Below are 14,528 nucleotides of genomic sequence, written 5' to 3'. Positions count from 1 at the left end.
ACTCAGCCTACTCAGTCTTCAACGCCTCCAGTCACCATAACAACATGTTCACCTGCATCAATTACACCTGGTTAGCCTAAAGACTCAACACACTTGAACCGTTATAATAAGTACATATATATATCACGCAACAGTGAAAAGTATTGTAATTAAAATAAGTTTCATGATTCTTAAGAATGTAAACATGAACGTAAACATGTCGAGTCATATCAAATCGCGTCATATCATATCATCATATACGTGTTCATTTTTTCTTATTAAATTCAGATCATTAGTTGTGACTTTCGTATCCGATCTAGGTCGATGGATCCATCTACGTAAAACCGTGGTACCCGGCGACGAGGATATCAGCGACAGTTTTACCCATCCACTGAGCATCGGCCTTACACGTTCGTGTTCGTATTAGTCACAGCCAACTCATCTCCTTCCAAAAACATGTCATCGTATTCATCACTCGTAAAATTCATGCATATACATACATTTTCTTAAAACCAATCATGCAACGTATTTTCCGACATTTTCATAAAAATTCAATTTCATAATTAACATATACATTTTGAACATGCATTTTCAGTTAAACCATGACCTAATGACACCTAACTAGGCCTCAAACAACCATATCCAGACCATACAAGACCTTCGAAAACCCCTTGCAAGCCGCTGGAATTTTCCGTACACGAGAACCCGAACCCTAACTTGACCCTCAGGCGCTAACTCTCGGCCCTATCCCCAACCCATCACAACCAGGCCCTACTCAACCTCGGACCAAGACCAGACCAATGAGCGCCTGCCTAGACCACCCAAAGCGAGCCAAACCCGCAGGATCGCAATAAGACCCCCCGCGTGACCCAACCCTCGACCCACGCGACTTAATCTCTAAACCACGGCCATAGCCCTTGCGACCAGCAACCCATGAGCCACTCGGGGTTCGACTCAGACCCACCAGGACCTGAACCAACGCCTGGAATGCGCCCATGCACAGCTGCCCCTTCACCCTAACCAAACGAAACACACGGCTTCCCAAATGCATTGTCCTATCGGTCCTCTACCATGACACGATCCCAGATCTGATCTAGTGCTTAAATATCTTCCAGACTTGCTGTGAATCGAGCCTCTATCTACGAGAATCTGGCAGCCCTTCGAACCATCCAAAAATCGTGAGAAGCAAGTGAAGAAATCTAATATTTTTCATGTAAAGCCATGTAAATTCGATGCATAATAATAGATCTATAGAATATCATGCATAAACGTTCAATCTACATATCGTGATGTGATCGATGAGAAAAAAAAGGGTATAGGGTGTGCCTTAATGAAGGATTGTACGCAAAAAAGACGACCAACGGAGCGAGGGACGAACACCAGAAAGAACGGGGCGACGTTTCTATGAAAATTCCTTAAAAAACCGAGACAAACCTGCTGTAGGATGAGAGGGCTGGTCCGGCTGAATGGGAGAAGGGAGGGATTAGGGTTTGGGTGGATTATTTGATAGTAAAATAAGTGACTATTGGGCCTAGGTTTTAAAAATAATGAGGTGTAAGGCTTGGCTCAAAAACTAACCAAAACAAACCCATTAGGCCAAATAACACGCACGAAAAATATTTTGTTTTGGTACGTTTTCAAAAATATTATCCGAACCCTCAAAAAGTCATCTGATTTGTTAAAAATCGGCTATCGGTTTAAAATATGGTCGGCGTGTAAAAATACTACAAAGGGCCCATTTTCGAAATTTACATGTCAATTATATCATATAATAAATAATTAAAATAATTATTTAATAAAAAAACTTTTTTCCTCAACTGTCCTCGATCTCCGTTCCTCGTTCGAGCGTGAAATACTGCTAGAAGCTCTATAACATGTAATCTTAATAAACCATGCTAGAAGCTCTATAACATGTGATCTTAATAAACCATGCCACATGAAATCATGTCATAACCATGCATTAAATGCAAATAATTAAATAAACGTTTTAATAAAACCCTAAATTTGCATGCAGTCAGGTTACGTCGTTCGAATTTCTAGACCTTACATTATCACTAGGATTTTTCCTGCCCGCACACAGGTGTTAAAAAGGTTGAAGAAATGACCAAATGCACTCGACATCATCTCATGCATATAAACAAAATTTACCTTCCCAATTCTTCCAAGAAAGAAACTGAAAAGTGCTGCAAATCTGAAGAAGACAGTAAATGTTACAAAAGTTTGCAAATAATATGAAAATAAAAAATTAAAACCGTTAAGTAATGTAATAATATATATCAAATCTAAGGGACATCAACCTTAAGAGAAGTTTATCCGCTGTAGCAATTCAAAGGAAAAAAAAACTTAAGAGAAGTTTAAGGTCAACAAGCTTTCCATAAGATCAAAAGATCAGAACACTGCATCTAACGTTTGAAGGGAAATAAAAATCCCATAAAAAACGACCAAATAAACTGTAATCTTCCTAAAGAAATACATTTCAAAATATCTTATGAAAAGAAGCATACACTCTTGTGGCCAGCTCTTAGTGTTTTGAACATACATCGTTGTTGGGTGTCGATGATCTACAACAAAGTCAAGAGTCATTGTCTCAGCCACAGCTCCATAAACATTGCAGATGGCATACTCCTGTGATGGACGTAAAACCTCTCTGTCAAATAAAAATACCTTCACATCTCCAGTATCATCTGCCGCAGCAAGGAACGGTGACTTTGAATGGAAAGCAATCTGCAATTGTGCAAATGACATATCAATAACAGGTTGGTATTTATGATTTAGTTTAACGGGCAAGGGAAAAATCTAGATTGTCTACATTAATATGGATAGATAAAAAATTCAGAAAAGAAAGCTGAAGGTTTACTACGAAGATGCAGCCGATCGCCCGATCCCGAGACATAAGTAAAGCTAAACATAACCCTATCATGAAATTCAGTTCTTTCGATTCTCTTTCACTTCAAAACCATTATATAGTTTATCCTCGTAACAGAAATGCAGAAAAATTTAATGCCAACAAACAATGTCATAACAAAAAATTCAAATAATACAAACATTTAGATTTTATACCTGATTTATCTCATCCTTGTTATAGTTGTAGCATTCAATTTGCTTCAATGAATCTGTCTTTAATTGTAACAGTCAACGGATTAGTGTCATTGTTAACATTAGGCATGCAACAACATATAAAAGTTTTAGAAAGCAAATCAAGCAACTCGCATGACTAGTATATCAAAATCAAATGCATATTATTAGTAGAAAGCACAGGGGACGGTTCAAAAAATTTAACTTTGGAAAAGAGAATGTATGCAAACATCTTAGTACATTTATGAACAAGCCAGAACACAAACAGAAGAGATATTGCTCAAGAATCAGATGGATTAATTTGTAAACCTTCGAGAGAACATTCCAAAAACAATTTAACAAGGTCAAATCAATTTATGCATACCATGTGGAGATCAAAACACTTGACTTCATTGCCAGCAGAAATATAGACGCTGTCTTCATTCCCTACGCATGCAACAATGAGATAAAATTTCACTAACAAGAAGGCTGCACGGAAATTCTCCAACAAAACATATTTCTCATAATCTGTGCCGACAAAACATATTTTTCATGTTGTTGATCTATAGAAAAAGCACCTCAAGTACTCATTATGTAGATGAAGTATAGATAGTGAACTTTATCAGGAAAGGAAAATAGTCTCAGATTTACATCATCAATTAAAATTTTCCTTCCAACCTATCCTTACAAACATAAAATCAATGAAATTCTTCAAAAATTCATTGACCAAAACAATAGCCCGTTATACGTGCAGAAATTAAATAGGGAAATTTCCCGAACAAAATCTCACTACAATATTCCCTGCATCTAGTTGAAGTTCGCAAGAAACGATGACAAACCATATGGAGCCATCAGATACTTAATAGTGATACAGAATAAACTAGTCTCTGAAAAAAGCCACAATAAACACAAACTTCCTGCTCTATCAGCCATGTCAACTAGCTTTGCACTAAAGTATAAGCATGGATCACGAAAGAATATTAAGAATGCAGAAATAGCAAGGTCGTTGAAACTAGTATACCAAAGAAAAAACGGAACGGAAAGTACTAACCTGGTTTGAAACATAACGATGAAACAGGAACTCCATTCGCTACATCCATCTTAAACAACACATCTTTGCACCGTAAATCAAACCAGCAGATGAAACCAACCTGTTGTTGCACATACAAAATCAATCAAGAGACTACAAACTCTGTATATAATCAAGAAAAGAAAAATAGATCCAAAAACGCCAATAGATCCCTAAAAATCAAAACTTTCTGCATCATTCTCAAGAAAATTAAAAAAAACACAGAAAAACACGCATGATTCCAATTAGTTTTGAGTACAGAGAGCGGGAGGGGACCTCCCCGGCGGTGGCTATAATTCCAGGGCGGAGGCGAGAAGCGATACATGAAGTGGCGGCAGCGGAGTGGCCTCGCAATCTTCTTGAGTGCCCCCTGAACTTTCCCTTGCATTCCTGTTTCGTGCCTTGGGATTAGAAGTTAATTGTAGGAAGCTGTTTTAGGGTTTGTCAAGTACCAAATTTTGGTTTTAAAAAATAAAAAAAAAAATTATAAGATAGTTGAACATTTTTATATTTTAATTAAAATATAAAAATTCCAATAAATTTTGATATATTCCAAACATATTCTCCATAATTCGATATTATTATTTTCCATATAAAACAATGGATTCCCGAAATTAACTATTTAAATTTTTTTTTAATTTATTCAAAAACTTGTAATATTAAATTTTTATTTTAATATAATTCTATTTCTAAACAAAGAAACTAGAAATACTCTGAAATTATTTTTATCTACAAAAAATGTAAGTAAATTACCATTTTGAATTTTTGATAATTTGATTACAATCATAGACTATTTCTCTTTTTAAAATGCATGCAAATGGCCATGCATGCTGAAATGAATCAGTGTGTTCTCCAAGTGTATTTGGATTTTTGAACTTGAAACAATGAATTATAAATCTATATTTTCAATTTTTTTATTAGTTTGGAGAATTTTAAATATTTTTAATAATAAATTAAGTATTCCAAATACATCATCGATATATATCTCCATTTGAAAATCATGCCATAAATAATTTCCCAGACCAATTCCAAATGAATTAACGTGTGATCTACGAATGAGATCAAATGCGTGAGACAAAGATATTAATGATGATAATTATATCCACAAAATGTCGTGCTGAGCTTTGTTATAATTTGAAATATGTCGTAGAGAGCATGTATGCGACATTGGTTTTGATAAATCAAATGACCATTGCATTCAAAACACGCATATACCTCTTATATTTTGATTCATGATAGTCGTTGAATCTGTAATGAAGACAATACTCTCAATGTAGCATCTCATTAACCATCGGGACATTAGAGTTAGCTAAGATGGTTCGATACATATGTTGTGTTGATTCATGACAGCTCTTCAAAAAACTATAAACGAATAAAACATTTTTTTTTCAAATACCTCAATTTTGCGGATGGGTTTGGACCATGTATTTTCAACATATTACTTAAGAAGGGAAACTGCAATTTTGGTCAAGCATATTTAGTTATTTTTGTTTTATATATTATCACATTTCATTTTGATCTTGTATATTTTAATTTTTGACAATTTTAGTTTTTTTTTCCCAAGATTGTCCTGATGTGATAATGTAACTGCCACATCGACACCATGTCAGCTATGCATCAATGTCACATCGGAAAAGAATTACTAAAAAAATAGACAAAAGAGTAAAATTAAAATTTGACAATATAAATAACCAAAATCGCAAACAAATAAACATATAGAGCAAAACTTATTGTTTTCCTTACCTAAAACTTATGCGTATATGTATATTGCCTATTCATACATTGAGTATAAGCACAAAATATTGACGGAAGCTGAGTTAGATGCTAACATGAAATAACAAAGTATGAAATTTTTGGATAACTATATAATTGGAGCGAACACGTTGTGTGAGGAGTCATGGTGTGTATTGTCTTGAAGGAAACCGAAATCGACAATATAGACTGATGTTGTCAAAAATAGTGATACCTCTCTGGAGGTCTGGATTCAACGAGGGAGGTCAACCCCCTACCTAAGAGTAGCCTGAAATCACAAACGAGAATGTGAAAATGGGGATAAAAGTAATTTTTTTGTATCTCCTCTGACGTTCAAGTTAAAGAATATTAAAAATATAGATAATGTTGTTAGTAAATAATATAAGTGAATGAATCAAATAACACCATCAGACTTGATATTTATAGGAGAAGAGTTATCATGTTAGTATTCCTTAATAAAATTATTTTTCTTATAACACTCTGGATTAAGATCATCTTAGATAAAATCAAATTGTATCTTAGTGATTTTCCTTCCTTACATAGGAGATTTAGATCTGAGTATAGGCCCGCCTACTATTTGAGCTCACATATGTTGAGTGATCAATCCAAATCTTTCCGAGAGCTCAGCTCGGGAGGTCGGATTATGGAATCCCATACCTGGTCGAAAAGTCATATGTGACCAGTTCAACTGGTAGGTGGAGGAGGGAGTAGGCAATCTCCCTTTTTTTTATTTTTTTGATTACAACACGCGCGGGGAGAAGGAATCGAACCCGGAGAACCGGCTAATCCGACAGGAGGTGAGACCATTGGACTACAAGCCCGGTCTTGACCATCTCCCTTTGGTTAGCTTCAAAATGGAATTTTGGCTGGTAGGCTCGGATGACCTCCCGAACGACGTCCTCTAGACCCAACCCTGTTATTGGCTCTTTAATTTCTCCAGATTGTAGAGTGGGTAGACATCACTTTATAGGGTATCATAGGCAAAGAGCATCAGAAATATGCGGGCCAACTAAACTAAGAAATGAGAACGATCAGCCAATACTCCAAAAGCACGTCACCATGACACAATGCTACAAGAATCAAATGTATTTATATTCATTCATTACAATGACGTCCTATAACAATAATAAAGTAAAAATAGTCTGAAAATGTTGATTAAGTTAGTGAAATAGATAAATGATTGGTCAATGATCAAGAATTCAATCTTTCTATCATCATCTTCTCTCGGGCGAACTTGTCATGCACAGATTTCCCAGTGTGATTTATATGGCTACCGTAGTTTGCAGATTATCGTGTTAGTTCGAAGGTTTACCTAATGTATACCAACAAATAGAAGCTACGGATTCGCATGTAAGTTGACCAGTTTTTTGTTTTAGTCTTTTAACTTGTCAAATTTTTGTTTTCATTCAGTTACATGATTTTTTTTCCCCCGAAACTATTAAATCCTCGTACTCATGATACTCTTTTACCTGGGCAATGTAACAAGAATAAAACTTATATTAGATACATTAAATATATATAAACAAAAATAATGGGAACAACAAATTTTTTTCCTCCTATTTTGAAGTATTGTGGGTCGTTTTGCTTTTTTTTTTAATGACATAAATTTAAATTTGAATAATATGAGCTTTAACTCTAGCCACATGTTCCACGAATGAGAAAATCAATGTCAAATAAATCGTATTCGATAGATTAAGTGGTTTCAGGCAAAAAAAAGATCAACACCAAGAAAAACAAGTCATTGTATAAAAACCAAACTTTGAAAAGTTAAAGACTGAAACCCAAAACAGACCAATATAATTAATTATAGGACTAAAATAGCAATTTTTTTCTTAAAAAAACCACTGAGAAACATATATTTTCTTAAGACTTTCATATGATTTTTTTTTTTAATTTACCACTTTCAAATATTTTTATCTATCAAGATATATAAAATATCAACAGTTGTATAAATTTTTACACACACATATATAATGCATGTATAATAATGAAACTGAGCACCAGAGATTTGGTTATAATAAATATATATTTCCAGCTTTATATATACCTTTGTAGAGATGCATTACCGGACAAATCTCCTTTGGCGGAAAGCTTGTTAAATCTACCGCAACTATGTGCTTAACAAATCACAAGCCAAAATGCTTACAGTGATTAAGCTTCTGCCAGAGGAGTTATTGCCCAGAAATGCAAGTATACATGATCTGCTAAATAATGACTGCACGTACGCCTCAATAAAAAAATTGAAGCTCTTAATGTATATATATAGTGTGATCCTGGGAATCAAGATGGCAAATTCACAGCATCATATATTCCAAATTTTCTTGTCTGGAGGCCATATTTACAGGAAACATTCGGTTATCGATGCGTTATCGGTATGTAAGTGGGATATGATTCTAACGAAGAGAACTATACAAAAGGTATATTATATGGGAACTGGGAATAAACCTTGAAGTTTGATGCATCGAATGATCCAACAAGCATGTTTGATATCTCAATATCGACTCGAAGGTTCGAGCATTTGGTACCTACGTACGAATATTTGTCTTGGAAGCTGTCAACATGTATTTTTATACGTAAAATATTTTGAAACAATTCTTTATGCTGTATATGTGAATGTTTCACATTGGTCTTTTTCCATGAGGAATCTGCGGGACTCAAAATTAATTTGACGATGCTTGATAATTAATTAACCTACTCTATATTTTAAATTACCAATGCTATATATGCTTTAAAAGGATAATAAATTAAATAAATTGCATTAAAAGAGGTTGACTCCTTTATTCATCTCTATTGGGAAAGTGAAATCAGAAAGAAAAAAAAATCGAATTGTATAGTATCGATTTATAAAACAGAAATTCTCTGCAGGATCGGAATTGATGGAAAGCATATGCCATTCATTTCCCCAGCATATCCCAAATTTATGTGAAAACACGAGCGTGTATATTTTTTTCCTGAAATTTAATATTTCAAAATGCATGCATAACTTAATTAGTCAAGTATTTATATCTTTATATCTATATTTTATTCTATATTCTATATATAAAAGTATAACTTTAATTCTGAATGTTCACATAGCTCCATGGTAATTAAAACCCAATTGTCATCTTTTGCAATCTCAGAATGCATATGCATCAAAATAGATATAATAATAATAAATAAAAAAACTTTAGTTTATATATGCAAGCACGGGCGCTAGCACTACAAGAAAAATCGTATTTAACAACACATCAAAGACAACGGTTTTAACAAAGACCGTTGTCTTTTTACTTTTAACAACGGTTTTAACAAAAACCGTTGTCGTAGCCTAAAAAAATCCGCTCAAAGACAACAGTTTCTTTAAAACCGTTGTCTTTGATATATCTACGATAACGGTTTTTAAAAACCGTTGTCTATGAGCGTTTTTTTTTTGGGCTACGACAACGGTTTTTAAACTGTTGTCTATTAGCGTTTTTCTTCAAGCTCGACAACGGTTTGTAAAAAACTGTTGTCTTTCAACTGGTTTTTCCACAAATTTTGTTGTCAATATTAGATTTTGCAACCGTTTAAGTAAAATCTGTCACTAAAATTAGCGACGGTTATACTATATCGTCGCTAATTTAAATATTGCGACGGTTTAAGTATACCTGTCGCTAAAATTAGCGACGATTTTAAGTAAAACTGTCGCCGATGTAAATATAGCGACGAATTTACGAGAACAGTTGCTAAATTTAGCGACGGTTTTTGTATAACCGCCGCTAAGTTTAGCGACCGTTTCGATAAACCGTCGCCGATCTATAATTAGCGACAGTTTATATTTAACCGTCGCTATATTTAGCGACTGTTTATTATAACCATTGCTAAATAAAGCGACAGTTCTTGTAAAAGCGTTGCTAATTTTAAATCGGCGACAGTTAAAAAAATAACCGTCGATAATTGCGACGGTTTAAGTCAAAACCGTCGCAAACTGTCTATAAATATCCCACCCTAAGTCCATTTTCTACCATACCACTTCACAATACTTAAAATTTTTCTCCCTTACACAATTTTAATTTCGTTTTTCTCTTTAAAGTTTAATAAAATTTTAAAATCAAGAATATATTATTTTCGACAGTAAATCAAGAATATAATTAGCATTGTTAGTTTTTTGTATATTTATTAAAATATTAAAAGTGAAATTTTTTTTTATTTTACTGAAAAAAATAGCGACGGAAAGCATAAAAAATCGTCGCTAATATTAGCGACGAAATTTAAAAAACACCGTCGCTCTTTAGCGACCATTTTAATTACGACCGTCGCTAATTTTAGCGACGGTTAACGATGATTTCCGTCGCAAATTAATTTGCGACGGTTGTTTAAAAACCGTCGCAAATTGTAACTACCACATCACTCCAAAACCGTTGTCTTTTAACGAATTCTTTAACCACAGGACCTTTAACAACGGTTTTATATACCTACGACAACGGTTTTTCACCGTCATCTTTAGACGTCTACGACAACGGTTTTTCACCGTTGTCTTTGAGCACACCCTTTAACCACAGGGCTTCTAACAACGGTTTTAAAAGGCCTACAACAACGGGGAAAAACCGTTGTCGTAGGCCTTTTTTCTTGTAGTGTAGGGCGAGAATCTGAAAATCTTCGATCATATAATTTACATTCAAACATGTTAGATTCAATTTTGATGGATGAATTTGAAATTTATGGATTTCAATTATATTTTTATTTTTAACAATGAAACAATAAATGAAATCTAAAATTCACAACTCATTTATTTACACAATTGTTATACAAGATAGAATGAATTTCAAATGCATTTATTACTAGGTGAACTTGAAATTCATCATAACTAATATGAAACATTATATAAATATAGAAGATGTGGATTTGAAGTTCATGGTCTTCTTTCTCTAAATTACAAAAATATATTTGTATATATTTGAAATTTATCAATTCAAACACAATTACATTATCTTCAACATAAATATCAAATGATTCTATAAAAAAATTTATATATTAATCGGTAGCTTAGTTTTTAAAAATTAAATAATTTTAAAGTTTAAAATCTTACTTCAGATAGATTAATAATCATAGATCCGTCACGGATCACCACCACCTATTAGGTATACCGGCGGGCGGCGGGGTAGAGGTTTGAGTTCTAAGCCCAAGCAAAGCAAAGAAATTTCCCCACCCCCATCCCAAAGTTGTACTAAAAAAATAATCAAATGTGGTCGAAAAATTAGTAAAAAGTGAAATTCATATCATGAAAGCATGGCAATTAATTACGCTTAATATTTTATGTTTAAGAGTATCATTTTGTAATTTATAAATCCTTCATTATTATCTCAAAATTCAAACGTGATTCCGTTGGTCTTTTTCCCAGTCAGCTTGATGCATTAACTCTTTCACGTCACAATTTTTTAGCCACTCACAGTAAGAATTACTTAGTTTTCATAGTTCACTAAGAAAATTCCAAAGACGACGAAGGCCAGACCCCTCGGTAAGTTTAATTTTTCAATAACATTTGGAGCCAAATTAATCGTTGGATCCCATCCGGGATATGTAATTAACTCCTTCACAAAACAAGATCTTAAATTTGAAACGACTGGTAATTGTTTTGAGTCCATGATTTAAATCCATCTCACTTGTTTTGTCAATACTCTTGAAATTTTTGAATATGATCATGCAGTTAACATTAAATCATTTGAAATTAATCCGTCCATAAATTACTTTTATTATCGAATTCAAATTTCATCCAAATCCAATATCTAAACTATTTTTCTTCGGTTCGATTCGGTTTTCTACCTAAATAGTTTGGTTATTTCGGTCGGCTATTTCGGTTTTGATATGATTATTTAAATTAATAAGATAAATATATTGTAAAATATAATATGTTATCTTTGTACATGATTTCTTAGTAAAACATTTAAATATAAAGTCTAAATTAATTACATAAACAACCATCAACTAAATATTATTTAAAATAATTCATCATTCACTGATATCATCTCAAAAAATAAATTAATAAAAATAAAATTATTAATTTAATGAAATTTCGATTTTTTCGATCGGTTCGATTTTGAAATATATAATCCGAAACCGAACCAAATAAATTTCGGTTTTAATATTTATATCCGAATTATAAAATTCGGTTTTCGGTTCGATTCACTGTTCGGATTTTTCGATTTGAATTTTCGATTTTATCCGAAATTGGAACACCACCTACGTGTGATAACATTCCAACTCAAAGAGATAGTCAAGAAGATAAAGACAAATATGAAAAGGGATTGAGGGATGAGCTTTACTACCTTAAAAATATAAAATAAAGAAAGTCCCTGCAGGAAAGGGCATCGTTGCACAAAAGACAAAACCTACAAGAGTGATTTAAGGAGCGAGGTATGTAACTGCTAAATTCCAATTACTTGTACTGCTCTGCCTTTTGTTTGTGCTTTTCTTTCTGCCTAAACATTTTCATGCATGTCTCCCCTCTGGAGAATGACATAAAATTACAACTGATAAGTCTTGTCAAATTCCCATCCAACCAAGTACTGTGCTTAATTTGGCTGGCCCCTTCTTTTTTAAATCAGTTTTTATTAATTTACTTTGGGTGTGTTTGGTTGAGTGGATTAAATAAGAATAGATTAATAGTCAAATATTTATCTTTAAAATTTTAAGATTTTTAATAATCATTTTGACCCGATTTAAGATCCAATACTATTAATCAAATAATTATCCATAAAATTGGATCTTAAATCGGGTCAAAATGATTATTAAAACATCTTAAAATTTTAACGATAAATATTTGACTATTAATCTATCCTTATTTAATATACTGCTTTTCTTTTGGATGCATGCGTGGCATAAATGTTGAAATAAAAAGTTCATTCATAAAATGGTTTATGTCAGTTTTAGTCGCTATATATTTTTGGTATCACTGTTTATCTAATTAACAAATGACAAGCCTTGATCCCTTTCTTGTAAGAATTAGCGTTGGGAAGCTAGCTTCTAGTAAATTCAAACACTCCTACACTTAATTTAGGCTTTCTTGTAATTTTTTTTTTTAAAAAATGAATATACATTTACAGTCAAATTGAGGAAGAGAAAAAAAAANCTGTAAGACAAGAATATTTTGAGTTAATGATGAAATAGACTGGTTTTTGGTTTATACTGTACTACGAGGCTTGTTGTTTTCAATTGTGTGGTTGTAAAACAACGCCGGTGTCAACTAACCCCGGTCTCGGGGCGTGACAAACTCTGCACTCTCTAGTGAGATAATATCGTATTTTCACCTTCCTAAGTTAATACTATTTTTTACTTTAAAAGGAAAAAAATCAAAACCCAAAATCTCATTTTTTTTGTTCTCGTACCACGATCTAACTTATAAAGTACTACGTTTTGTGTCAAAGTGTACCACATTATCTAATATCTAGTACCACAAACTCATACAGACTATATACCAACTTAGATTTAATTAATATCATTATTCTATTAAATAACAATAACTATAATGTATTATATGCAAATTTAATGCAATGATATGAAATAAGATATAAAACTAAGTTTTAGTTTCATCACTTATCTTAAATTACCAAACATTCCGTAACTATTTTATCATTTTTTGATGTCTTTTTGCCACAATTCAAATATTTTTATTATCAACATTTTTTCACTAAGGAGAACAATAGAAATTCTGTACAAATTAATTTGAACCTTTTTAATATAAGTGTTATGGTATCGTACGTTTGTGACATAATAACAGTTGACTCTGCTCCTTTCACCGATCCCGAGTTCCCCGAACTGAGCCTTGAGAATCTTGAACTGCTTTCCCAACGATAAATCAAATCTTGAACTACTTTCCCAACATTAAATCTATTCTCACACTCGTCAAACCCGCATCAACATCAAACTGATGGGTTCGACGCGATTCAGAATTACGTAGATTGCATATTTGTGTCATGCACACTAAGTTTACCGGTGCGTTTTTTTTTAAGAAGAAATTTTTAATGGATAATTAATAGTTGACTGGAATGATAAATCTAGAAAGGCATGTAAAAATGATGTTTTTTAAAAGCATGTATATGTAATATGTTTCTCCTATATATTATGGGTTTAAATGGTTTAGTACATTATTTTATGGAAAATTGCGAATTTGGTTTATATATTTGTCGATTTTGATGATTTTATTATCGAATTTCAATTTTAATTTTTTAAAATTTTTTAAAATAATAATGTTTGTTTCCAAGTGTTATGTTATAAGATTATAATCACAGTTTTTCCATTATTCCAATGCTAAAAAGAACATTACTCAAACACTAAAGGGTGACACTCGTATAACCCAAAAATCAACTCAATCAAAAAAGGAGATTTATATGAATCGGTAAACTTTATTTTATAAATAAATAATAATAACAAAATCAGACAGCCCTTGAATCAACAGAATTTCCAAAATTAAAGTCTTTCAAATATTCAAAATATTTATGAAATTACAGGAGTACTTCATAACTTTTATGGCGTATATTTTACACATACCAAAGACAATCAAATATATATATATATATATATATAATACTTTATCGATAAAAAAAATCTTAAATCAAACTGTAGCAATATATTAATACGAGAAATAATATCTCATAATATATCAATATATATATATATATATATATATGATCAAACCTAATCACAGTATGAAAATAACACA

The 14,528-nt window shown here is 32.5% G+C and overlaps 1 pseudogene; it reads right to left on the bottom strand.

Annotated features, from left to right (window-relative positions):
* LOC140979405 (uncharacterized) overlaps positions 1 to 4,498 on the bottom strand; it is a 7,909-nt pseudogene extending 3,411 nt beyond the window's left edge.
* Between the last annotated feature and the right edge of the window lie 10,030 nt (positions 4,499 to 14,528).

This window comes from Primulina huaijiensis, chromosome 1, assembly GCF_012295235.1.
Source record: "Primulina huaijiensis isolate GDHJ02 chromosome 1, ASM1229523v2, whole genome shotgun sequence".
Lineage (NCBI taxonomy): Eukaryota > Viridiplantae > Streptophyta > Magnoliopsida > Lamiales > Gesneriaceae > Primulina > Primulina huaijiensis.
The sequence above is the reverse complement of the archived record's forward strand: the minus strand, read 5'-3'. Positions and strand labels throughout refer to the sequence as shown.